General features: G+C 43.3%; 1 protein-coding gene across 1 annotated transcript in view; it reads right to left on the minus strand.

The window, feature by feature from the left end:
- SHROOM3 (shroom family member 3) overlaps positions 1-24,855 on the minus strand; it is a 135,362-nt gene that overhangs the window by 68,755 nt on the left and 41,752 nt on the right. The gene's annotated exons all lie outside the window — the stretch shown is intronic.

Genomic DNA, 24,855 nt, shown 5'->3' on the forward strand with positions numbered 1-24,855 from the left:
AAGTGCACGGAAGGTACATAAGGAGATAGAGACATCCTTAGAAGACGCTGGGAGAAATATATCACAGGAAAACCTATCTCCATGAGATGCTCCAACTGGGTATTCCAGACCCATCAACCACTCAGGCTACTCAGTCCTCTTCAGTCTGTACAGTGTTCTGAGGGTCGGTCCAGCAGTTACTGCTGCCTCCTTAAACAGCATGTGTAGTAGAAGCGGCTCTGGCTTCCCTACTTCCATGGAAGGACAAGCTTTATCTGCAATCTGCTTTAAGTGACCAGCTGCTCTTTCGCATGTAAAGCATGTAACATACAAAAGCATTCAGCAAACATAAGAGATATTTGGACACTGTTGCAGAGCAACAGCAAACTATCTGTTCCTTGTGTTTCTTACCCAGCAGTCTTCTTAAACAAGTGCACAAAATAAACAAGGCTGTCTTTTGGTTTACTCTGAAGCAATGCATGCATGCACACCCACACACACCCATTTTCATACCACAAGCTGTAAAATGACTTCCAGCCCCATGGCTTATGATTTATCTCCAACTTCAAACACGAAGAGACACGCATATAAAAGATGGCACAACGTTGTGTTTCCCTAAGATCTCCTCTATTGCAGAACTGTCACAGCCACATGTACCACAGCCACGTGTACCACAGTCCAGATGTAACTGCATACAGGGAACAAGGGAGGCTTCAGAGGTTTTGTGGCTTTCTTTGAGCTACATCAGGTTTGGGAGAAATCTTGCCTTCTCTTTCAAGACAGAAAGGAGAACAAAGCTCTCCCTTTCTCACACACCATCTGACGAACTCCCTTATACCTGGCTATCTCCTGCTCTTGGACACATGCGACTGAATTGACCTGGGGCTCCTACAGACTTAGTGAGAGGCAGAAGGATGAAGCATCTGTCGCTGGTTTTAGCCTCAAAAGACTCATTCCTGGTCACCGAGTCTGAGGAAGACAGTGTCTTGTTTTTGCCAAGAAGCAGTTCTTCTCACCACCTACTTAATAGGAAAATCTTCTGGGCTGTGGTTACAACCAGGTCAAAGTACAAAGACATTCCTCTGAAAATTAGAGAGAAAGACTATTTTTTCCCCCCTCTTAATTATTATTTCATACCTTCTGCAGCACAGTGTATTTTGCAAAGTACTCTGCACATGGTAATTAAGCTTCATAACATCCCTCACCTGTAGGTAGGACAGTCGCACACACTACAGAGCTGGAGAAATGCAAGTCCACAGACGTAAACATCCTGCCTCTCATCCCAGTGACTGCGGCACAGCCAGAAATGAAACCCAGGCATCATGACCCCCAACACTTTAACACATCTACCCCCGGCACCTTCGAATAAAGGAGACAACCCTTTTTTGCTCAGCAGTCACAGTGTGGTTCCTATCCTACTGCTGCTGACTGTGAGCAATGGGAACTTTTACAGATCTCCCTGAGGAGCAGCTCAGTGGCATATCTTTGCATTGCTAAGCTGGATTGTCTCTTTGCTTCTAGCCAATGTGTACACAAAACAAAACACCAAGTTGCATAAAATTGCTCGTAGAGGAAAGTTACCTATCATTACAGCAATCCTACAAGAGTCTGAAACGGTACACCCAATAATCAGACTTTATCTAATGTAACTACAGGCTTTTATTTTAATATTTTATATTGGGAAGGAGGCATGCTGCTGACTTTTTAAAAGTAGATGTTGGCTAATTATTCTTTCCTTAAGCTTCCAAGGAGATTAGATCTGTGTAAACAGCAAGGAATAACACTAGCTGTCTTACTTTCAAACTGAAATAATGTTAAGTGATGATGGTTCTTATTTTCCTTCTCCCCTACACATTCACGCAGTGTTCCTTTGTAAAGCACCAAGCAACATGGAGAGAGTAAACATTTCCTGACATCTTCATACATGCCCTGCTAGTAATACAGGAAGTAAAACAGGACAAAGTCCCAGTCCCCACATCTCTCCACGTCTGCTAACTCAGAGGCAGCAGCACCCAGAGATCTAAGAGACCACATCCTACCCCACAGCTAAAGCTATGCTCCTGGAAGGCTGAGCAGACTGGCAGAGAGCCTCACTCATGCACACATCTAGGTACTCTCAATGCACACTGCTAACTCCCTTCTTGTTCCTGGTAAAGTGCTAGTCTGAAAAAGGTGAGATCAGACACCAGCCAAGATCTCTTAAAAGAGATAATTTTATGGAATATCAACATCTGCTTTCATTTTCTTAAACTGAGGGAGGAAAGGTGGCATTCACTGAATACATTTGTTTATTCACTTAATCAACTCTATGAGGTTTGATTCCTACAATATGATCTTCTTAAATCAATTCAGAAAATTCCACCTCTTCTACACAGCCATGTCTGTCCTTCCTTCCTGATAAACTGGTACCTCACTTCAGTTTGTGTTCATGAAAAATAAATATCTAGAGCTGAAGTTGCTGGTATTTGTTCTTAAAGTGGGAAGGTTACTCACTGCCTCAGCTCCAGGCCTGGAGCAATATTACTTGCTCTTGTATTTAATGATAGCAAGAAGCTTGCGCCCTTAAAACATCTCTTAGCAGCAGCAGAAAAGAAGAAATGCCTAAGAGGTTCCAAAAAAGTGTGTTGAAGGCTTAATGGGTTGATTTACGACTCTGGGTCTCTCCCACTGAAGCTCAAAGTAAATGTTCATTTATGAATTTGTCAAAGGCTAGCTGATCATTCCCTGCTTCGTCAGCTTTGCAAAAAGGAGCAGCCTCTGTTCCTCTTCCAGAAGCAAAACCTCTCTGATAAGAATAAATGAAGAAACAGGAAGAGTTCAAACTCCACTAGCAGTAATTCATCATTAAACCCAAACTCCTTTTTGTTAGATCATGGAAAAAGGCCTGTGCCAGGCAAGGGCAATAAAGTGAAACAGCACAGAGCAAAAATATTTGGGTCTTGAATTAAATATGAAAAATGCCGTGCATGTGTTCAGTCAGGTAAAAAGTCAGTTCTTACCTGACACCAGCAGCCTATCCGGCAGCCTCTGGTAAGGACATTGGCAGGAGAACTTCCCAGGTACATTAGCAGCTGAGGACAAACCTCAGAGCTTGCAACCAAAGAATGCCTTTGTTCTCTCTATAATTTTCTCAGTGATGTTAACTGCTCTATTTCCAGAGTGGGCAAGCATGACCATGAATAAAATCTTTCCTGCTCTCAGATCACTGTTGGACACAGTACATGGGAGGCATATCCTGGGATGAGACATTCATAAAAAGCCAAATGACAAGTGGGCCACAAGTTGTAAATGGTTCGAGAAAGGTGTGGGAAATATCATAAGGACTGATGCATCTGGTGCAAGATTTTCTACCATGAATGCTGTTTTTAGATGTCCCTGAGGACATCAATTATCCACCAATTCACCAATATCATCCAAGAGGCACTCAGACTGCACACTTAAACCTGGTTCCCAGCAAGTAACTCCTGAGCAGGAACTGACTTTGTCAGCTCTGATAAGAATAGACACCGGTTACACGTGGGTGTTCTGTGGTCCCTCAGATGGCATGTAATGAACAACAACAACAAAAAGCTTTAAATGGTTTAAGGACCTTCTGCACTAGATAGCAGAACTGAGGTGGATAACCTGACCTAAAGAAATCCTAACCTGCCATAATCCAAGGAGTTTTGGCTTGGATACGCTAGATGGACATATAGGTGTGTGGGGGAGACCTGACAGCATTTAAGAATTCCTGCTAGTCAGTACAGAAACACTGTTGGAGATGGGTCATGTGTAGTACTCCTCAAACAGAAATGACCAAATCAATACGTAGCCTCTAAAAACAGGAGAGAAACTAACCAAGTACTCTTTTATGAGTCAGAGACAAAAACAAATGCCAACCAAATCAAGAACAAAAATCACAGCTGAAGCAGCACTGATGGAGTATTTTTATTTTTTGTACAATAAGAATAAGAAAGGAGAAATGCGTGGGGAAAAAAGAGATGTGACAAAGGTATATGAGAAGGCACAGAGCAGGCCGGTACAGTTACTGTTAAAACTTTCAAAGACGATCACTGTAAGTAAAAATAAATAAATAAGTTAAAAAGCTCTCTTTCCTTTGATTTCAAAGTACACAAAAGACAGAACTTGCTGCTGCAGGATAATATTGAGAAAAATAAAATTAAAAATGTAAGACTGAAGTAAGACTCAACAAACCATTCTACAGGGTGCACTGTTTGCTAGGTACGTTATCAAAATGAGCCAGTGCTTCCTGCTCTGAAGCTCTTTTTGTTATAAGTGACATCAGAGACAAAATACTAGATTAAAAGGAACACTGATTTTTTCAGAGTCACTCATTCATATGTTGCTAAAAATACTACCAGCCTTCAAAATGGTTTGTGTTTTAGATGGTCTCTGTTATGCAAATCCAGTGAAAGGGTCTTTCAGAAGCCAAGTCCAGCCCTAGGTTGTTTAAGATTAACCAGCTGCTATGTCAGGAAGAAACAAAGGCTGTAAGGAAATTGAGAAAGCAGGTACTAAGTGTTATCTGACAGTGTCACATAATAACATCCAAAGTATCACAAAACATGTTATTCGTCTTCTGCCTTGGTGTGATGGTGTAAACTGAATCCCTGGGCTCTCCTATAGGGACAGAAGCTCGCTGCAAATGGAGAGGATGATGCCACTGCCTGCAGCGACCACACCGAGGGACACCTGTCACAAGCTGAGTGTGGTCCTGGAGAGCTGGAGTCACATACTGCATGGTTTCAGTGGCAAAGCTTGTATTGTTCCAGGTGGTCGAAGTTATTAAAGTAAAAAACATCACTAATGAATGTCACTGTGTTCCCACCTACAGCTGCTGCAGTTCTCCAGTTCCCTCCCAGACAAAGAAGAGAAGGCACATAGGATTGCAATTTTTTTTGCTAAATAACATGCCACAGACCATGTAATTTTCCAAAGCTGGGCTCAACATGATAATGAAATAACTCCACAAACTTGTCCCCAGGTAAGAAATGGGACCATTTACTTTCAGCCTACACCATGATTCCTTGGAGTCATGACAGTATCGTCCTCTGCTAATATCTTCCTCAGAGCATTGGAAAGATAAGGTTTCCAGAGCATCGCTGAGAACAATCTTAAGGCTCGTGCTCTCCTCCAGCCTTGCTCTTGCTTGTATGTTGGCACATACGCACCATATTATTTTTTTTTCTCTCTGACCCTAACACACAACCTCTGCAGGAGACACACTGCTAGGATCTTACTTTTTTTACCCTCATATTCCTACTGACTCTTATGGAAAAAGACCATACGGAGTGCAACAACACTGCAAAGGATGTTTATAAGATGCTACTGTGGAAACCACATGGCTACGAGATTTGAATGGATATTTCTGCAAGCAAGTTTTGTCAGCCAAAACTGCTCATTCAGTCTACAGAAATATATATAGTAATATGATCAAAATGTCTTTGCCCCATAGAAGAGTCTGGACTGCCAGAACTACCCTATTAAGGAAATACCATTAAAAGAGAAGGTGAATGTGCCCGGGCAGCCTCTTTTCATGCCATCATGCCCGCTTTTAAGTGAGAGACAAAGGGGCAATCTGCAAGCCCACAATACAAGGATTAGACCCTTTCTTTGTGATCTTCAGGGATGGTTTTCTCTGGAAGCAGAAAAAACAGGTGGGGAGATGCACTGAGTGCTCAGAGCTGTACCCCAGCCATGTGCTGTGAAGGGAGACTGCAGCACTGAACAGAAAGGGCAGGTGGAGAGGGGAGGAAAACCTACCACTTACTGCCTACAAGCTGGCCTGCTTCCTAATGATAACTATAAACAAAATACATCCCTCTGCAAAACAGCTTTCAAAATGAGATTTCTGCTGAAACACATGTATTTTTTCACAAGGACCACGGCTACTTCTATGGCACATTTTCTCTGAATGTTTTCTGCTCCCATGGCATGTGGGTGACCAAAAGTATAACACCGTGCTGCTAACATGCCTTTGGACAACGGCACTTACTTACCAACATGCTGCCTGGTTCTGCCCAGTGGATGCCCTTGCAGGTGCATAAAAACTCAGGAGATTGCTAAACACCATGGAGCCTCTGGCACGTGTGGAGAGGGACAGCTGTGCCTACACTAGGCTTTTTCAGAAAGGTGCAAGATGAGTCCAGGCTAACATATGTCACAGTGATGGCTGAAAGCCCGCAGCAACTCACCGTGCTGTTTCTTATGCTCTCCAAGGACAGCCGAGCCAAAACACCAAAGAGAAGTGAGACAGAGTGAGCTAATAGGTTTGGAGACTACAGTTCACTTGGAGCTCACAGCAGTTCTCTAATATTTTTAGCATCCCTGCCACCCCCCTGAATCTCAGAACATCCATCACTCTTTGAAAAAGCCAAGTTCTCACTTGGGCTCCACTGGCTGCAACTCAAAGGGCCGTGTCACACCGCTCTGCTCAAGGTGCTCCAGGGGAACTGGAAAAGCAGCAAAGAAATGGCAACATGAAATCAAAAGATGAGAATTATTCACACTACATCATCTCCCTTCAGTTGTCACCCCCAACCTCCTGCTCCAGCAAAGCAGAGTCAAATACTGCACTGGAAAGAAAGCCTTCCTTTTGTTCCCTATAGACTAGAAGTCTTTTTATATTTAAATGAAAATCTGTCAAACTAATTAAGTGAAGATGTAACGGTCTCATTTTGTACTCATTAGAGAACATCGTAATGGCCATAAATTCCTCTGACGGAGCGCGTATGTGTGAACATGGATGTCTGGAAACGTCTCATAAACTTCAGGCTGGGCTACGGCCTTTTGTATTTATGTTAGACCTTGTAAGACAAACAAAAGCCCCAGTATTGCTTAAATTAGATGCAAAGTGCTATGTTACAGCAATATTATAAGCATGATTTTTGTGCACACAAACAAACCAGGGGACTCGAGTAATGGTTCCCACCGTGACTGCAATGTGGCCCTTGTGCAGGCCTGTAATGTGATGCATTGTTCAAGACAGTGTACAATTTTCTGCTTGGAGATATATGGGCAATACAGCTGTTGATGTGGTTTTCTCTGAATATACTGCTACTGTATCTTCAATAGGATGAGGCATTCTTGGCATTTTTTTGCTTTTTGATACCCACAAACAAAGGAAAGAAAAAGAAAGGAAGAAATACAGACAACTAGCATGCTGAAATAAATGTGTACATATTTTAGCTCATGTGTAACTTACATTCTTTTCACATTCTTTTTCACTTCTTTGTCTTCAACAAAGGTTTTTTCCTTGTGAACTAAGGATGGGTAACTTTTGAAATAGAACTGGGCTGGAATTAGAACAGATCCCAGCCTGCATCAAACAAACACAGGAAAAAATAGCATTGAAAACCATCTGAAGTTGCATGTTGGGGTTGAGGCAGAAAATACTCAGGAACAGTAAGTATTCTGGAGACCTGCTGAGATGCAGCTAAATTTCATGGAGAGACACAGATCCCAAGATAACATGAGACAGAGGACACAGACTCTATAGGCTCACTACTTGCGTTTAAATACAGATGGGGAGCAAATTCTTGGACAGGACCAGATTGCTAGAGGAAGACTAATGTAGACCTGGTTGTCACTGTCTCCAGCATCCTCATCTGCATCAGTGAGGAAGGACTCAGAAGTGTGGGCCAGCAGTTCTGCTGCCCTGGATCCAGCCTCCACATGGAGCCATGATGACACTGCCTGTCACAAGTATTCTGTCCAAGCAGATGCTGTAAGAGGCTGTTTGCAGAGCCACCTGTACTGGCCATTGGGAGAACTAACATCTGAAATTGAGTGAATTATTGAGACAGATCAGTCCTACAAGACACCCTGTGATTTTCTAATCAGGAAACATTTCTGGAGAGGGCAGACGCAAGGAAGAGGCAGCTTTTGTATGAGTCTGCTCCCTGAACTACAAAGATGGGAGATTTCAATTTTTCTTATGACAGTCTGTGGTCAGCTCCTGAACACTCGTGGACAGGGAGGGAGAACTCCCCCTTCATTACACAGGTTATTCTTCTGCAGCCATTTCTCCCCTCCTCTCCTGAAACTTTGATGCTTTTCGGGGATGGAAGAATGTAATGAAATGATGCCAAAGGAAATGATTCATTTTTTATCTCCCCTCATCACCAGAGAAGTTATTACAGTGAATGATAAATGATGCAGTTCTATTGCAAAAAGACAGATTTCTGCTGGAGCAATCACTGTGAGATGAATAGATGTTCTCTTTACGCCACCAGATGGAGAAGCGATGGGAGCAAATGATCTTTACAAAGAGGAGAATCCTGAGTATCACAAAAAGTCTCTGTCCCTTGCATTACATTGAGGTATTACGCTCTGTATAAAAGCTTGAACAAGACTCTAAAACCACGAGCAGAATGAAAGTCATCTACTTCTCACAATTGGTATCTGCAGAATTCTGATTTGTCTTCTAGGCTGTGAATTATGATAGGAAGAAAACCTAAAAAGCAAAGAATTTCAAGAGGAGGGTCTTTAAAGAAAGTACCGAACGCCACATAAACTGGCAATAGCACTCTCGGTAAAGCACATTCAGTGAAGATGAAAGAAATAGCAATAACAAATATCTGCTGGCTCTCTGAAGAAATAGGTATGACTACAACACCAGGAGCTTGATGTTAAGTGCTGTTTCTTTCTGTGCCTTACTCCTCTAGATCTTCTGGCGGTCGCTTACTGGAAAGGCTGCAAGAGCACGGTTACGACTGAGTAAGCTCCTGATTAAAGCTAAAGCTTAAATCTCTCGTTGCAGACACACTGCCGTTTCCACTGAATAAGATCAAAAAGTGAAAGAAAAAACATATGAGGAGGTGAAAGGCTAATGGCTCCTGAAGATAGCTCTGTGGTGATAGGGCTGGGATTGTTTCTTCAAACAAGGTTTCTCTCATTAAATGCAGGTAGGTATCAGATTTTAATGACTTGTTTTTTCCCATCGCAGTAGGTTCAGAAAGACTTTGCTTTCCTGTTCCCCATAGCCATACTGCAGAAGAAATGCTTTACCTGCCTTCTTATCACAGTTAAATGATACTGCACTTGAAAGCAGGATTTCTACCCTTCTCTATAAGCTCAGGCAAATCCGCCCAGTTCTCAGTGAGCAGACAGGAAGGCCAATCGCCTACTGCAAACTGACAGCTGTCAAGTGATAACAAATACCTGTAATAGGGAGTATTTCATCCCCCTCCATGCACCTATCAGTTTTCACTGAAATTATATTCTCTGTGATCAAACCACTATAGCTGTGTGACGGGCATCAAACACAGCCTTCAACACTGAGAACAGGGGAGTCTACTATTTTTCATTCCCTCATCTCAGATCTTCCCAAATGGCCTGAAATGTCTGAGAGATTTCTTTCAGTCTACCAGCTCCCTGATTTAGCCCCATTTTGTCTATGGGGATTTCTCTGCAAGTTTCTTTATTTGTAGGCAGATAAGCACAGAATATAAGACTAGGAAACACTAAAGAAAACAATGTGCTGCTTGGAAAAGTTAACTTAGCCCTTATTTCTTTATGTCTCACCTCAAACCTTCTGAAAACCTCATGTAAAATCACACCATAGAATTCCTTGTCTTAAAGGAATTACAACACTTAGATAAAAACAACTAACTTTGCTGAGTCACGACAAGAGGTTGAGCAATTGGCAGGAATGAGGCCACAGTTACCTGTAGGTAGAAGAAAAGTTAAGGTGTGGGAAGAAAAGAAGCCTGTGTTTCAGAAGAGAATTTTCTGGGATATGGAAGTTGTAGAACTGCTCTTTGGAGAAACGCACCCAATTCCTACCGCTGCTGCTTGAATAAAGGCTGTTTCAGCATTAACCCTTCTTGGCAGCTTCAGAAAGCTGCTGCTGTTAGGAGACAGAGTTCTTCCACAGTAAAACCTTTCCTAGTGTAAAAATCTATCACTCTCAGAAAGAGTAAAGATGCTGAGTTATCCACAACTTCCAAGATTCTGACCTCATCACCTGACTTTGCAGCAAAGCCCTTTAGGTAGAATACAGCCGCTGTCAGGTCTCAGGAAAATGATGAGGACAGCAAGTCAGTGAGTTGGGTTTATTTATACCAGTTGTAGCCTTGGCATTTAATAATAATACAGAAGAGATCTCTGTTTTACCACGAAGGATAAATGGATGGCTATAAATCCAGAGACTTTACCAAGAAAACTTCTCAGCATATACAGACCTGCTATTGATTTGAACAAAGTGAGATCTGGCAATTAACAATAAATTACAGACATTGGCTCACGCTCATGGAACATCACAGCTCCAAGAAGAACACCTCCCCAGCCTGAATACAAGCAGAGCTCTGTAAGCCCCTTTTCTCCTTTAACACGCATCACTCTGTAGCAGGAATCCCAACCCCATTCCCGCTTATTCATGCGTCTGCGTATGCAGGAGCAAGGAAGAGGGCAAGGAAGAATTTCTTTATGGTATAAAAAAAAAAAAAACCCAGCCCATTCCTGAGACGCCGTTGCCAAGGGCCTGCGGGGCTCACAACAGATGGCAGTGAGAGCCATCCCTGCGCCTCGCTCTGAAGCTGTCCACTCAAGCATGCCATTCGCATTCCCCACATTCCTCCGGGCCCCACAGCCTGGCTCAGGGCAGCCCCTCGACACCCTGCCAGACTCTCCTCGGGGTACCGTGGGGCCAGGATGTGAGCAGAGGGCCTACATCCAGTCCTTCCATCTCCTCTGCCTTTCACTGTCTCTGTCCTGATTTCAACAGTTATCATTTAAAGGTTTGAAGCACTGGGAGAAAGCGATTTGTTAACTGGAGGTTCAGTCCTGGAGGTTGCTGATGCTTGTCTCTTTACACCAGTCTGGATCAGGGCAAAGAAGAGATGAGCCCCTCAGGGCCTGATCCCAAGTAGGTCTATTGCTCCTTCCCGCATCCCTGGACAGGGCAGCAGCCTTTAGGATACGTGCTCAAGGTGGGGAGGCTACAGCCAGGCACAGAGATCAGATGTCCTTTTTCTATGGAGGACATGATCACAGCCAAATCGCTTTAGGGGAGAGCAGTTCAGAGCCAAGGTCACTGCCAGAAGTTTCACTGCTTAATAGATGTCAGTAACTAAAATATGTGATCAAGAGAGGGAAAATAATCTAGAGATGAAGCAAAAGAAGTACCAGGTGAGGAAAAGATGGTTTAAGCAGCACAGACATCCAGGTGTACAGAACAGAGACATGAGAAGCAGCAGCAATGAACTCCAGAATCCATCCCTGCTGCTTCATCCACACTCACATAGGGCAACATTATCAGCAGGAACACTCAAACACACAAGGAGCAGTCAAGGAATCCACTGCCAACCCTGCTGCTGGGGGGAAAGCTCGTGGTCTCAGCCTAACTCTCCACATCCTGCAAAGCCTGAGAGTGAAAACATGCCTCCAGCCACAGAGCAAAGCTGCAGCCAGGCCAACAGGCAGCTGACCCGCCATCATTTCCCACACATTCAACACTTCATCCTACTGTTCTGGTCTCCTAAACCTAAACAACAGATGTGTTGGCTCTACAGTAAGGAATTTGAATGTGATTTTCCTGCCATTTGCTGATCACACATAAGAAGGCACTTCTGGGCCTATTTGCATTTGGCTGCTGGAGTCACTTGTTTCCTTCTTCTTTTTCTTTTTTTCTGGGGTTTCCACGAGGAGAGAGACAAAGCGGCAGATGCTGCAGACTAAGGATGAAGTGAGGCGCTGGCCATGTGCAGCTGGCCACGGCTTTGTGCTGAGCGGCAGGGCTGCTCCAGGCAGCCTGGGAAATGTGCTCTCCACTCGGCGGCAGATTCAGCCAAAATCCTCTGCTCTCCTTTATGGCTGGGACTCGCCCGACCCTCCTCACTGTTGCCATTCCAAAGCACTGCGGGATGAAGTTATTTTCTGGTTCAGACTTTTTTTTTTCTGATGCAGACAAGGAGCAAGTGTTAAGTTTGAGAATAGAGCCTGACTTTTGCTAAAAGTCAGTCTATGTGGCTGCATGTGCAGTCTTTTCTGTGCAGGCATGCAGGAAATATTCCCTCCCTCTCGCACACACAATGGTTTAGATTTGGTAGTTATGAGCTTAAGTTAGAAATAAAGAGGGAATGAAGTTTCCAGGTGGCTCTTTCTTTCTTTAATCTTTCCTACATTTCTCGCCCTCTTTTCTATCAGTCTTTAATCAAATTCCTGCTGTTACTTTTATTGAACAAAGGAGATGCTGGCACAGCCCTTAAGTGCCTATGCACATGGGTTGCCCTATAACAACCAAGTTGCTACCATTTATTGTTAAATGGTCCCCGCAGGCCCTAGTATCTAAAAAGTAGAAAGAAATATCCAGGCTTTGGCAACTGAAGTAAATGTTAATATCTGGTGTTTCCTCAGCCACTTGGGTTTCTAGGAGGTATTGCTTTAACCCTTTGAAGGCTTCAAAAAGGCTTCTATGTAAGACTACGTAACACACCAGATAAAACAGAGTGTTTTTTCCAATTTGTTGGAAGGAAGTGTCCACCAAATCTCTGCAAAGAAGGCAACTCGGGCATCTCTTCACATCTCAGAAGGAACACACCCCACCCTTCTTCACTTTACAGGGTATGCAGCACTGAACCACTCTGCTTACAGAACTCCCAGAGAAGAAATACATGCCTGGCTCACCTACAACCTGGTATGAAGACCATGGGAGATGTCAAATCACTCAAGCGGGCAATGGATTAAGACCCAAACTAATCCCATACTCACACAAGACTGTCCACACTAATTTAGAGCTAAACGTTTGGCTGGCAGTACTGCCTGGCGCTCCCCTTCGGAGAGAGTCACAACACGTGGGAGATGCAAGTGGAGAAGAGATGGCAACCCTCCTTGCAGAATTCCCCACAGCCTTGTGGTGTACGGGTCCCCCAGTGAAGGACAAGAGATTCCTCATCTCACTGCACCTTGGGAAACATGCACATCTGTATAGGCATCATCAAGATGAGCACCTCAAAGTCAGTGCATTCGCTGCTCACACAACTTCCTCAAGTCGCACAGGCAGCGCACAAGTGGGCAGTGGGGTCTGAAAACTGAGAGCACGTGGTCAGCCTTTCCCCAGCCAGATGTGTACTTGAATTTGCTTTTATTGTGCTGGATCACATGCAAGGCAGAAAGGGAGAACTGGGGGCAATCTGGAGTGATTGGGAATTTTCTGTGGTCACCAGTTCTAGATTTAACGACAAAATTTCCACTCTTTAAATACTGATGTAATGAGTGCATATGAGGCAAGACAGCATGCTGTACTCAAAAGTCACTGCTGCTTCTGTGGCTTCAGAACAGACTGTTTCAAGTCATTTTTCTTAGGCAGATAAACTATAGCAAAAAAAAAATTCCTCCTGTATATACCTCCTATAAAAAGCAGGAACACAGACTCTAACGCTCCACCAGAATCACTCCAACTTGCTTTCACCTGCACTGCCAGCCGTCACTGGATGGGCTGGATCATTGCATTGCAGATAAACAACAGTTACCACCAGTTTCAGCAGAAGTTCGCAGCTAAATGGTTGGTTAGGTTTACCAAAAGCAAACAAAACTTTAAAGATATACAAGTAACAATGACACAAGCAATGAGTTTCAAGATTAATGGGTTTACTAAAACAGCCAATGTATCCAGAAACAATCAGAAACAAAGTTCAATGTACTCAGTTTTATGATTCACAGTCAGCCTAAAAAGAGTGTACAGCTGTGTACAATGCAGTACAACTCTTCAACCAACGTAAAGTGGTGTAGGCCCAAACAGGAGCTACACTGATTGCCTTTTCTTAACAATCATTCTCTTTCACATTCATTCTGCTATCTGCAATGTTACTGTATGGATCAGACAAGAAGAATGCACCCCAGACTGTATGACTCATCTGCCTATATCAAACACTGTTGGAAATACTGGCCTTTAAACAACTCTACTTCCTGGAGCAGAGTCTTTCAGACTATAAATTGGAAAATACACCCAACACATCAAGGTGATGTGAGTCAGAGCCTCTGCTCTTAAGATTCAGCGTCCTTAGATCTTCTTGTTATTTGTACCCATTGACACCAAGGAGAGGTAATGGCCTTAAACATCCCAAACAACTCAGGAGGCTGACACAAGTTCATATCCGCTGCCAACACGTGGCACTCTTTTAGCCTCAAGCCCTACAGATTTGCTTACACCACAGCACACCATAACCGGTGACAGGAGTTAAGCAGTTACTCGGCACTAGCTGCCCATTTGCTGCGAGCTTGCTCGCAACAGCAGCTGAATAATCCCCCGCAGCACTTCTCCGACGCCCACTTGCTCTGAAGGTTATGATGCTGGGTCCAACAGGGCCCTTAAGACTCCCGCCCTCCCCCTCCCATAGCCCCGCCGCGAGCTCCGATCGCCTCCGCAGGGACAAAGCCGAGCCCGGCTTGATTTCCTTTAGCTGTCGAGAGGCTGCTTACCTTGTGAGACATCAGCCCAAGTCTCAGGTATTCCCATCCCTGCTGCAAAGGCAGCCTGCTGCTTGATGAACGCGGTCTTCAGCGGAGGGAACGGCACTGCTGCCTCGAGAAAAGGAGCGACGGGAGCAGAGCGATTAAGATAACGAGTCGCGGATACAGGTGCTGTGCGCAGAGGCACCTCAGCACTAATCCTGCAGTAAAATGCAAGAGGTTTGCTCAGCAGAGGCAGCTCAGATTACTGCCCTCCTACCAAGCAGTCGTCAGCAGTCCTGACAGACAGGAGCAGAGACCGTGAGGAAAGGGAAAATTTGCTGAGTGAAAGTGCCAGGCAGCTCTGTCCTGAATGCCACATTTTCCTGCTCCAGCAGATCTGGAGCCAGACCTCTCTTGTAGTTCCCATTTAGGGGAGAGAGGAGAAAAGATTAATAAGTGTTTTCAGCTACTCAAGAATTATTTACTATTTCTTTTGAAATTCACCACCCAAATTTCATCTGCAAAAAGTAATTGAATAATTGTGAGTGAGGGCTGAAGATAAAACCCACAGCGGAGGTTATTCGTTTGTCCACATGTTAGGACACAGTGCAGCGTGAGCAGAGAAGAGCAACAAATCTGGTAAAGAGACCAGACAGTGAGAGCTATGAGGAGCAGCTGAAAGAATTGGGGCTGTTTAGTCTGCACAAAAGGAGGTTGAGAGAGACCTCTGCTCTCTGCAGATACCTGGTCTCTTTTCTCAGGTGGTAAGTGACAGGATGCGAGGAAATGGTCTGAGGCACCAGAGGACATTTACATTGGACTTCGGGAAGAACTTCATGGCGAGGGCGGCCAAGCATTGGAACAGGCTGTCCAGAGAAGTGGTAGAGTTGCCATCTCTGGAGGTATCCAAAAAATGTGTGGGTATGGCACTAAAGGACATGGTTAAACAGCAGGACTCAGTAGGTCAGGATGATGGTTGGGCTTGGTGATGTTCAAGGTCTTTTCTAGATGATTCTATAAATTAAATTAACATTCTTTGCCTACAGAAAACAAAATGTTGCATTCCAGTATGTTCCAAACAGAACATACTATCTCACTTCCACTTCACTCTAAACATTTCTTTCTCCAGTTCAGCCGTCACATGAAAACATACACTATTCACAATCTTGCTCATAATCTTCACCATCCTTTTTCTACTTCAGTGTTCCCTTTTAGCCCTGTATCTTCCTCATCAGTGCAGTTAAGTACCTGACATCCGGTCAGAAGAGCTGTATCGCTCCTTATAAAAAAGAGGTGAGTAGGGAATAGTGCCACATAAAATTACCTATCAGCAGGAGAAACTGCACCCAGTTCCCCAGGCCAAACAGCATATTGGCAGTGTTTCCTGTATCCACAACAGAAAGAGGATGGCACTTACTGCCTCCATTCTCCTCTTGCAATTCCACCTCAGTAATTTTTAAAAGCCTGCTAAGCAGCAGACGAAGAAGTGACACCGAGAAGAGTTAACTAGTTCTGGTGTATTTATGCAGGTATGGCCTCCCTGAGACTGCTTTAGATTAGCGTTCTGAAGACTGATGCTGTCTCCCCTTTAAGGCCAAAGCCAAAGCAAGCAGAAAGCTAGAAAAAAAAGGCATTTTGAAAGGAATTGTTCTCAATTTCAGAGCTACTAACGTAGCCAATGTTTTGGCCAGGCGCGTACACGTGACTACTCTTTGTCCAACTGCATTTGTGGAAGTGAGGCTGCCTTTCGCTACAAACAGGAAGAGCTGTGCGTATAAAAGACCAATCGATACTGCCTGTGCAGTCTCTGTTCTTTATTATTCCTCTGACTGAGATACTCCATTCATCTGGCCACAGGGGAGAAACAATACCATAGGATTCGGATGACCCATACAAGTCTGTTCATTAAAACACATGAAGTAGTTACAGTGACCACTTCACCCAAAGTCTGTTTTACAGCAGTAAATCCAGGGAAACTCAATTTGTATCAGTAGGATTACGTTGGATTTCATTAACCTTTCCTGACCCCATCTCTCTTCCAAAGAAAACCTTACATCAAGCAGTAAAAGCATGGAAAAGGTATTGAAATTTTTTTTATAGTCCAGGGTAATTAGTATATCTGAGCAAAGTAAATATTTAACCCAGCTAAGGATATGTATGCATCAGCATATGTCAGTGCCACGCAACTCACAAATCCCTTACAAACCAATCAGATTTGTAGTCAGTTCTTGAAATGAATGCCATGAAACTGGAGCTTGTTACAATAAAGATGATGATGTTTGGTTGCTTTCACAGCTTCTCCTGCAGCTGCGCTGTGAGGCTGTATCCTGCAGTCCTGTGCACCTGGGCAGGTAACCAAAGCCTCATGCAAGTCCAGGTATTTGCCCTACCAACTAAAGGTCAGCCTAGACACAATCCCAGATACAGAAGCAAGGCACAGATCAGTCATAGAACACATGCTTGCTTGTTTGGATTTTCATACTACCGTGATCTGATCCACCTCCAACTTAATCCACAGGAAATTCCAAAAGGAGGAGATTCACACCCTAAAAAGCACTTTGTCCAGCACAGGCAGAGATTTTCCAGTGTCATTTTCTGACAGATTAAACTGCAGCCTGATTACTGCTTGAAGAAGGCAAACTAATCCAAGTGCACTTGGTGAAAGAAGCAGCTAATGCAGAGTGGCAGTGGCTAGCAATTGTTGTTTCTAATACAGTCTCAGGTGAGGGGTCAGCCTTTAATGTCCTATACAGATTAACACATTATAGTGGCTGGCATCTTGTACTTCAAGGCATTTTTCCACTGTCCCCAACGGTAGCCATAATTCTTTCTTAAAAATCATACCTAGATCCTCTCCATATTCACTATTCATGGTGGGAAGTTTACTAAAAGCCTGGCAGCCATAAGCTGTACCTAGTTAAATCCTAGACAGTAAGCCTGCTGCCAGTGATTTCAAAATTACATTCTATTCACCTCTTAGCTATCTCCTCTGTGCTTCTCATTGACCTTTTCTAATGAGACAGGATCTGCAAATATTTTGATGAATGTGCAGAAAATAATGTTGCTTGAGATAGTTAAAAACGTGGAAGTTCCAGCCAAAACACAGACGAATTTTGAAGACTTTATTTACCTGAGAGCCTACTGTACAGACCATAGAGATACTGTACAAACACTGCACAAACAGCAGGTCAGGGCTTGGACAGTTGGCACCTATTTGCATCAGCTGAGGTCCTATCTCACCATGTTAGACTCCAAATGCAAGCTCATTTTTATGCGTGCTTAAGATACCCTTTAACAGAACCTCTCCCCAAAGATCTCAGATAACAAAGCATCAGCAACACCTGGCAGGTGAGGAGCTGAGAGACCAGGAGACATGCCCAGGGGCACAGTGGAATGCATGGAGGAGTTCACAACTGAACATTCAGCACAAGACCACCCTGCTAACCCTTAACCAGTGCTAATGTCAGCTTTGGCCTCTCAAGCTGTCAGTCTCACAGCTTCCACATTACGAAACCTTCTTTTTTGCTGTTCCTCCAGTCATCATCACTGAGCAAAAACTAAGCAGTCTGCAAGGCAGCTCTCTGGAAACACACTCCTGCATTGCTGAAGAGTGGGGCGGGAGCCAACGCCTATTCTAATTAATTTCATTCACAAAACTTGGATTTATTTGACACAATTTTTTGGCACGCTGTCAAATACGACACAAAATTACATTAGTGTCATAAGAGGAAAGGATTAGTCCAAAGAGTTCTTTGAAGAATTGTGCTGGCACTTGGCTTTTTGTAAAAATGCCAGCAGCTTCCCCTCTCTCTAGGAATAACCCATTTTCTCTTGGTCAATGAGGGAAATCGCTGCTCAGTGAGGATCTGAGCCAAAGCCTTTTGGAGTTTGTGGGAATCTTTCCACCAATTTCCACGGGCTCGAATCAGCCCTGAGCCTCAGATGTCAGCCATGCTGACATCTTCCTCCCACACTTCAGTTTTTCCCATGTGGTCCTTTACCAGGTAGAGTGAAAGACTTTTTTCCCTTCAAAACAAAAACAAAAACCAAAAAACTGAGAGCAATTGGCTGCTGAAAGAAGAACGATTTTGTAGCTATGGAATGGGCATAAGTATTCTAAGAAGTATGAGTTTAATTCCTGATCTTGCCAGAGGTCTTTAAATGAGTTGATAAGAACCAGATTTGTCTGAGACCACAACACTGGCCATGCTGCAGCAGAACACAGGCTTGCATATCCCAACACCTTCTCCCTCACAGTGCCTGAAAGCAGACACATCAGAGACAGAAGCAGAACAAACATACCTACAAGTCCAATGTCCTTCCTGCCCCAGGAGTTTGCAGCACTGTGGCTGCATAAGCAGCATTGCACTAAGGCAGCCCCTGGCACAGGACTGGTGTTCCCAAGGAGTTTCTCCTGGGTGAACTCACAGCCCACTCAGCACATGACTTCACCATCTTCCTCTGCTGTCCCTGGTCTCTGCTGCAGCGTAATTTCTCTTCCCATGTCTCATCGTTCAAACAAGGGGCACTAAGGCAGGGCTGTGCCAAGAGAGTAAGCCGAATAACCCAAACCCTGGGGGGAATCTGTAGGGAAGTATGAAAATGAACACGCAGATTACAGTTATAGCCATGGATAAGCTTAATCCTCTCTTTCTGTACAGTTTTTAGCACAATAGGAGAATGAGGATAATGTTTTCTATCCCCATTCCTCTTTTATTTGACTTGCATATTTACCCTGAAGGCTCTCTGAGAAGGGAATTGATTTCGGGCACTACTAAGTTTGGGGCTGACACAAACTAGCAGCCATTCGCACTGAAAATAGAACATCAACTCTCTTGAATACTGATCTTTGCTATGTTTTTATTTCTGTGTTTACTTACGGCTCCTCATAAAGCTGCCCAAGAAAGTGAGAAATACAGCCAAATGTCTTTCACTCTACATAAAACAATCAGAACCAGGAAAGCACACATCTCTGGGACTGGCAAAGCTGGTGTCAGAAGCAGTGGCAGCCATATTCTTAAATTTCAGTAGCTACCTCAGTGCTGTTGCCAGCACCAAGCCCACAGCACCACATCTCCATTCAAGCTATGGCTGATTTGCACGAGCAGAGGGTTTACTCATGGGCTGCTATGAAGAAGAGCAGGGCTTGTGGATGGCTTTTACTGCAGCAGTCTCGGAAGTGCTATACTCATTTGCCACTGCATCCCACATGAAGCCTCAGGAGTGCAACACTATGTTACGGCAACTACATACTTCAGGAACAGAATGGACTTCATTTATGATACAATATTGTATATATTACCTAAACAATACTTGAACAGACTTTCTATAGTAGTTTGTATCTGTGTGTGACAGGACACATGCTAAGAACACACATTTCACATCACGGAGATGCGCAGCAGGTTTTGATGAAGACCACAGATATTTGAGAGTTATGCTCCACACAATCTCACTAGCTCCACTGATGCAAGTATCATCAGAACTCCTCACATCCCAGGTCAGAGCCTGTGTGCTGGCCTGAAGCCTAAGAACAACAACCCAAAAGAGCTCTATAAGACTCCTGCATGTCAGCATGTACAGAGTACAGGCCTACATTAGCAATTCTCTGCAGAGAAATTTACTTGCTGTTCCACTAGCAAATTTTAATAGAGCTTTGCATTCATTAACCAAGCCTGACGCTAAATCCAAGAGTTTAAAGAATCTCAGGGCTAAATTCTGACCTGAAGTAACTCATCTGAACACCATTTGAGGCAATGGAGCTGGGTTACATCCACCAAGAACGCAGACCAAACTGCCCAACTCAAGTCACAACACACTGATGTCAACAAGAATGACTTCACATTTTCAGCCCTCTCATTCCTGCACCAGGCAACAGTGAATGCCACAGCAACTCGAAGGAATGGCTTGTAGGAGGCCCTGGTTCAAACAGCGTTTGTGTTAGAAAGGGTGGCTGAGAGTTGCTGTCCCTGTGACTGTGGTTGCCTTCAGCATTTTCGCAGAGCTGCTACATTTGCCATCATGCCTCGCTGATCTAATTGCTGCTGTTATGAACATGTTGAATGTAAAACTATGTAAACAGTGTGACGCTCTAACAGCCATTCTTGCTTACTGACCTGTGGAAAAGTCTATTTTGGGCAACTGCTGTAGGCTGCTGTGGCCGTTGTAAAGCAGACAAGGCAGTGCACACAGACTTGGAACCTTACCTTCAACTGATACAAGAATGCACAATTAGATTGAACTGATAACACTGAAAAGGTCTGGGACTTTCTAAAATTTCATCCAACTCTGCTTAGACACTGAAGATGGAGAGCAAGCAACAGAAGAAACCGATCTGCAAACAAGTAGAAGTCTTCATCAACTAAACAAGTGAGTCCTATTTCTGTGGCTCATAGCTTTAGCTTTCGAGCACGCTGTCTCCTCCAACTGGTTAAAAATCAACTGAACATCAAAAACTACCTAAGGTAGTTTACAGATGACAGTACACAAGATTCCTCCAACAAAATTAAACAAAGCAGTCTCTGGTTTCTCACAGTGATTCACACTGATCATTGCCAATCTTGCAAACCATGAGCAAAAAGATCTCCCCAGCATCAGCCTGTGGATTCTTCGGGCTTGAGAGGGCTGGTTCTGCTCAGATCCGCAGTCAGAGGCACTTGTCACCAGCAGTGATATCCATACACTGAAGACGACCGAGAGAGAATTGTGCGGAGCCCTCTTCTGTGCTCCTACCCTGTTGGCATGTTCCTGTAGTCTGTGACCAGTGAAGCAACACTTGTTCCTTCTTCCCTGTAGAACACTGTTACCTTGCCTCTTTGCCCACTGCTAATTTAAAAGGCTGTTTGCTTTAAAGGAAACAAAAAAATAAAGCTTTGTACTTCTCTGACATGCAGAGCAACTCTCACTCTGGCTTCTTCACGCTTCAGCACTAAGAAGTGTGAACCAACAGCAAAGTTTCCCTATGGCACACCAGCTGCAGAACTGAGGCTACAAATATTCACAAACACACGTATTGTGTTGTTCTGGAAACGAGCAAGCAAAGTGAGAACAAGGAGAATGAGGAATGGGAATAAAGAAACTTCAGGACATTAGGAACAGTCTCTTAAATTAGTCTAAATCCCTCCTCTTTTTCTTTGAAACCATTTTCCTTGATCCTACTAAAGAGACTGTCCCTTTCTTTCTTATGGCACACCTTCAGATACTGAAAGGACAGATCCCCTTTAGAAACTGGAAGGATCATCTTGGGGATCAGGCACAGTATTTACTCTAGGGTTCATCTTCTGCCTCTGCAGAGACCTGTGTCACATAGAGCAAATCTTTCCCTGCCAAAGATAGCTTTGCATCTGCAATGGACCAATTATACTTCCTCTGGCTGCTAAGGGTTGTTAATGTTGGAAAAGAGGAGCTGCCATGTAGTAGGAGTTGCCCAAGAAACAGCACCAAAGGCTGCTTTCCAGCTGCTGAGGTGATTCACACATGAAATGCAATTACTCTTTTGCTACGCTTTCAGACTCTTCCAGCACGTGGTGGCTCTCAATAAGCCAATGCACACCCAGCCAGTCTGTTATCTTTACATTGCAACACCACATGCTAACAACTTAGCCATATTTACAAAGGATGTAATGGGTAGCCTAATCAATGGGGCTTTGCCCCATCTAAATCCCCTAACTGCACCGCAATTGGCTTTGGTACCATACCCACAGGAAAGAAATGCAAACAGGGTGTAGGCTTATTTTCTAATGTTGTGAATGGTGTGTTTCAGTCACCCTTTCCACCGCCATTTTTTTCAGTCGCTTGCTGATACATTTACACTACTCCTTTCACTGCTAACCAGTTAACTTTCAGCCCAGAAATAATCATCACATCTTCCAACAGCGCAGGCTTACCGTGGCCCTGTCTGCTCTGGGTTTCCAGACATTTACAAAGATCACACTGATAGAGAAGCTACAGAAGCAACCACTCTGTAAAGGACAGTTTATTTATCTGCAAGACTGTTCAATTCTGACGATTCATCTTACGCTAGAGAAGCAGCAGGAGACACTAACTTCAGGAAAAAGGCGAAGCCGCCTCTTTGAATTTGAAGCAACCAACTGGATGCTTCTTTCAGAATCAGATCTAGGGCCCACAAACTGCTTGTAATAAGTTGCTACTTCTTTTGAATTATTTTTCTCATGTTTGAATTAAAAGGATGTTAACAAAATAAAACTTGCTAAAAGATATTGCGTTCCAAGTCTATATTAAGCTCAGGAGCAAGGAAATAGAATGCAGATATATTCACAGCTTCGTATGTCTCTCCTACTGCAAGTTCCTCCCAGACATCAGCAGGATGTTTGCACAGAAGTGCAAGTCACACTGTGGTCCTACGTACAGTGTACTAACTATTCCGGTACTGCCTATTTACTCATAGCCATTCATTTATAGTAAGTATCGTTGTGAGATGAGTCATTTTTCTCATCTCTGTTTGTGTTCCTCTTGCCTCTCATACTGAATTTTCTCTGATTTTCCCTTCACATTCCTGTCATTCTAACTATTTGCATTCTTCTCTTTCGTTAAAGTAACCAATAATAGAATGACTACAGACGCTGAGGCATCAGTACTGAACACTGCAGTTGACATTCCAAGAAAAATTACTCATCATTGCATCAAACTGTAATAACCCATTTTTGCTTAGTAACACGTGTATGTTTACTCAGCTGCAATAGGAACTAAAAGCTCAACTTTGTTCTGAAATAAAAACGGAGATTACGTCACAACCTGCTGTGCAGGCTACACAGATATCTGGAGTGAGTCAAATGTGCTCTGTATGTCATCTATTTGGTGTTCTTACTACAAAACTTCTAAATAAAAATTCCAAGCTTTCTGTATGATGTGACATCTCATGTCATCAGCTCACTGCAACAGACAACTCCCGAATTTTTTAATACAAAAAACACTCTAAAAATATGCTTCAAATATAAAATATGCTTCAAATATTATTTCTGAAATAATTTTCAAAAATATGCTGACCTTGAATATGCTTTGGAAAGAACGAAAAAGACAGACATCAAGCAGACTTTGCTATTGTTTGCATATGACTTTGAAGGGGTAAAGTCCAAAACTATGAGTTTGTGTCTCCCCGAAAGTTCTTATTAATACTGGAATCACAAATGACTGTTTAGAGAGTTTTAGGACTGCTGGTATTGCAGCAAAGAAACCTGCACTTGAGATTAATGGTTATAAATAATTTACAATAACCTCCCAAATTATTTTTAGACAGTGTAGCACTGCAAGACATTTTCTTCTCCGCGTACAACAAAACCCCTAGATGGGAAGCACACTGTCACTTCCTTTACTTAATAGCTAAACTCATTAGGTCTGGGGTGAAGATATCCTGCACACCTTTGGTGCTGTAGCTTCTGACCCACTACCCACAAAACACTCAACATCCCCTTTTTTTTCTTCTGTCATTGCTTTCTCAGCTGGGACTACGTCAAACTGTCTGAATAGAAGTTGACACCTAAGAAGGGCTCTTAGCATTTGATTGTAATTTTTTTCAGTTTTGAGCTTATAGATTTACTGAGTTTTAAATATGCAGTAAGGGCTTATAGTATCTTGGTAAGAGGATATTATGTGAATGTAACACCTCTTATAGTTAGTGTGCTTGATCTTACTTCTACTGGTGATTAATTGAAACCATGAAAGACTCTGAACCAAAGTTTCTTCAAGTTCACAACAGTATTCCAATCATGGAAAGCAACTAATACTGCTGCACACACATTAGAAAGAAAAAGAGAAGTTGAAAAGGTCTTAGGAACTTAAAAATAATTGAGAGATAAACTATCATTACACTATGAGGTGTAATTTTGAAATATAAAACACTGCTGGCTGATTCTTAATGTTTTCAGAAGTGATCAACTGCATTTAAAATTATCCTTCCACCAGCTACACAAGCAAGGTACCACTTCAGTATATGGAATTCTTCATAAGGCCATTTTCAGTACCTGAAGACACTTATGTAAACAGCACAATATAGCCAGTAGAGATGAATACTTTTACTCCAGAAAACAGAAGGGTGTCTGAGCTGTTCATGCCTGTCCCATTCAGACATCACCCCCTGGGATGTTAGCCAGTTGCTCCAACTTAGTGACTCAAACTGACACCTTTTGTTTGACTAATGACAACTCCTCAGCTATGCTGATCTTGACCCAGATTCCTCTCTGTCTGAGCATGGAAATTCAGGGCAGAGCACTCCATAAAACGATACCAGCTATCACCTAACTGGCACAGAAGAAAAGAACTGTTGAACATGCCCACAGTGAAAAACAGACAGGAAGCATCTCTGTTAAGGTCTTAATTAATACCAGAAAAAAATTAAATCCAAACAATTATGATTCAAAATGGGCATCAGGTTCTGTGACCTGACAGTAAGATATTCTACCTGTCACCAAGGGGTATTGGCATTATTTGTGCAGGTACTGGCACAGTTTGTGCAGCTGAGTGAACACC

Source organism: Lagopus muta, chromosome 4 (assembly GCF_023343835.1).
Source record: "Lagopus muta isolate bLagMut1 chromosome 4, bLagMut1 primary, whole genome shotgun sequence".
Lineage (NCBI taxonomy): Eukaryota > Metazoa > Chordata > Aves > Galliformes > Phasianidae > Lagopus > Lagopus muta.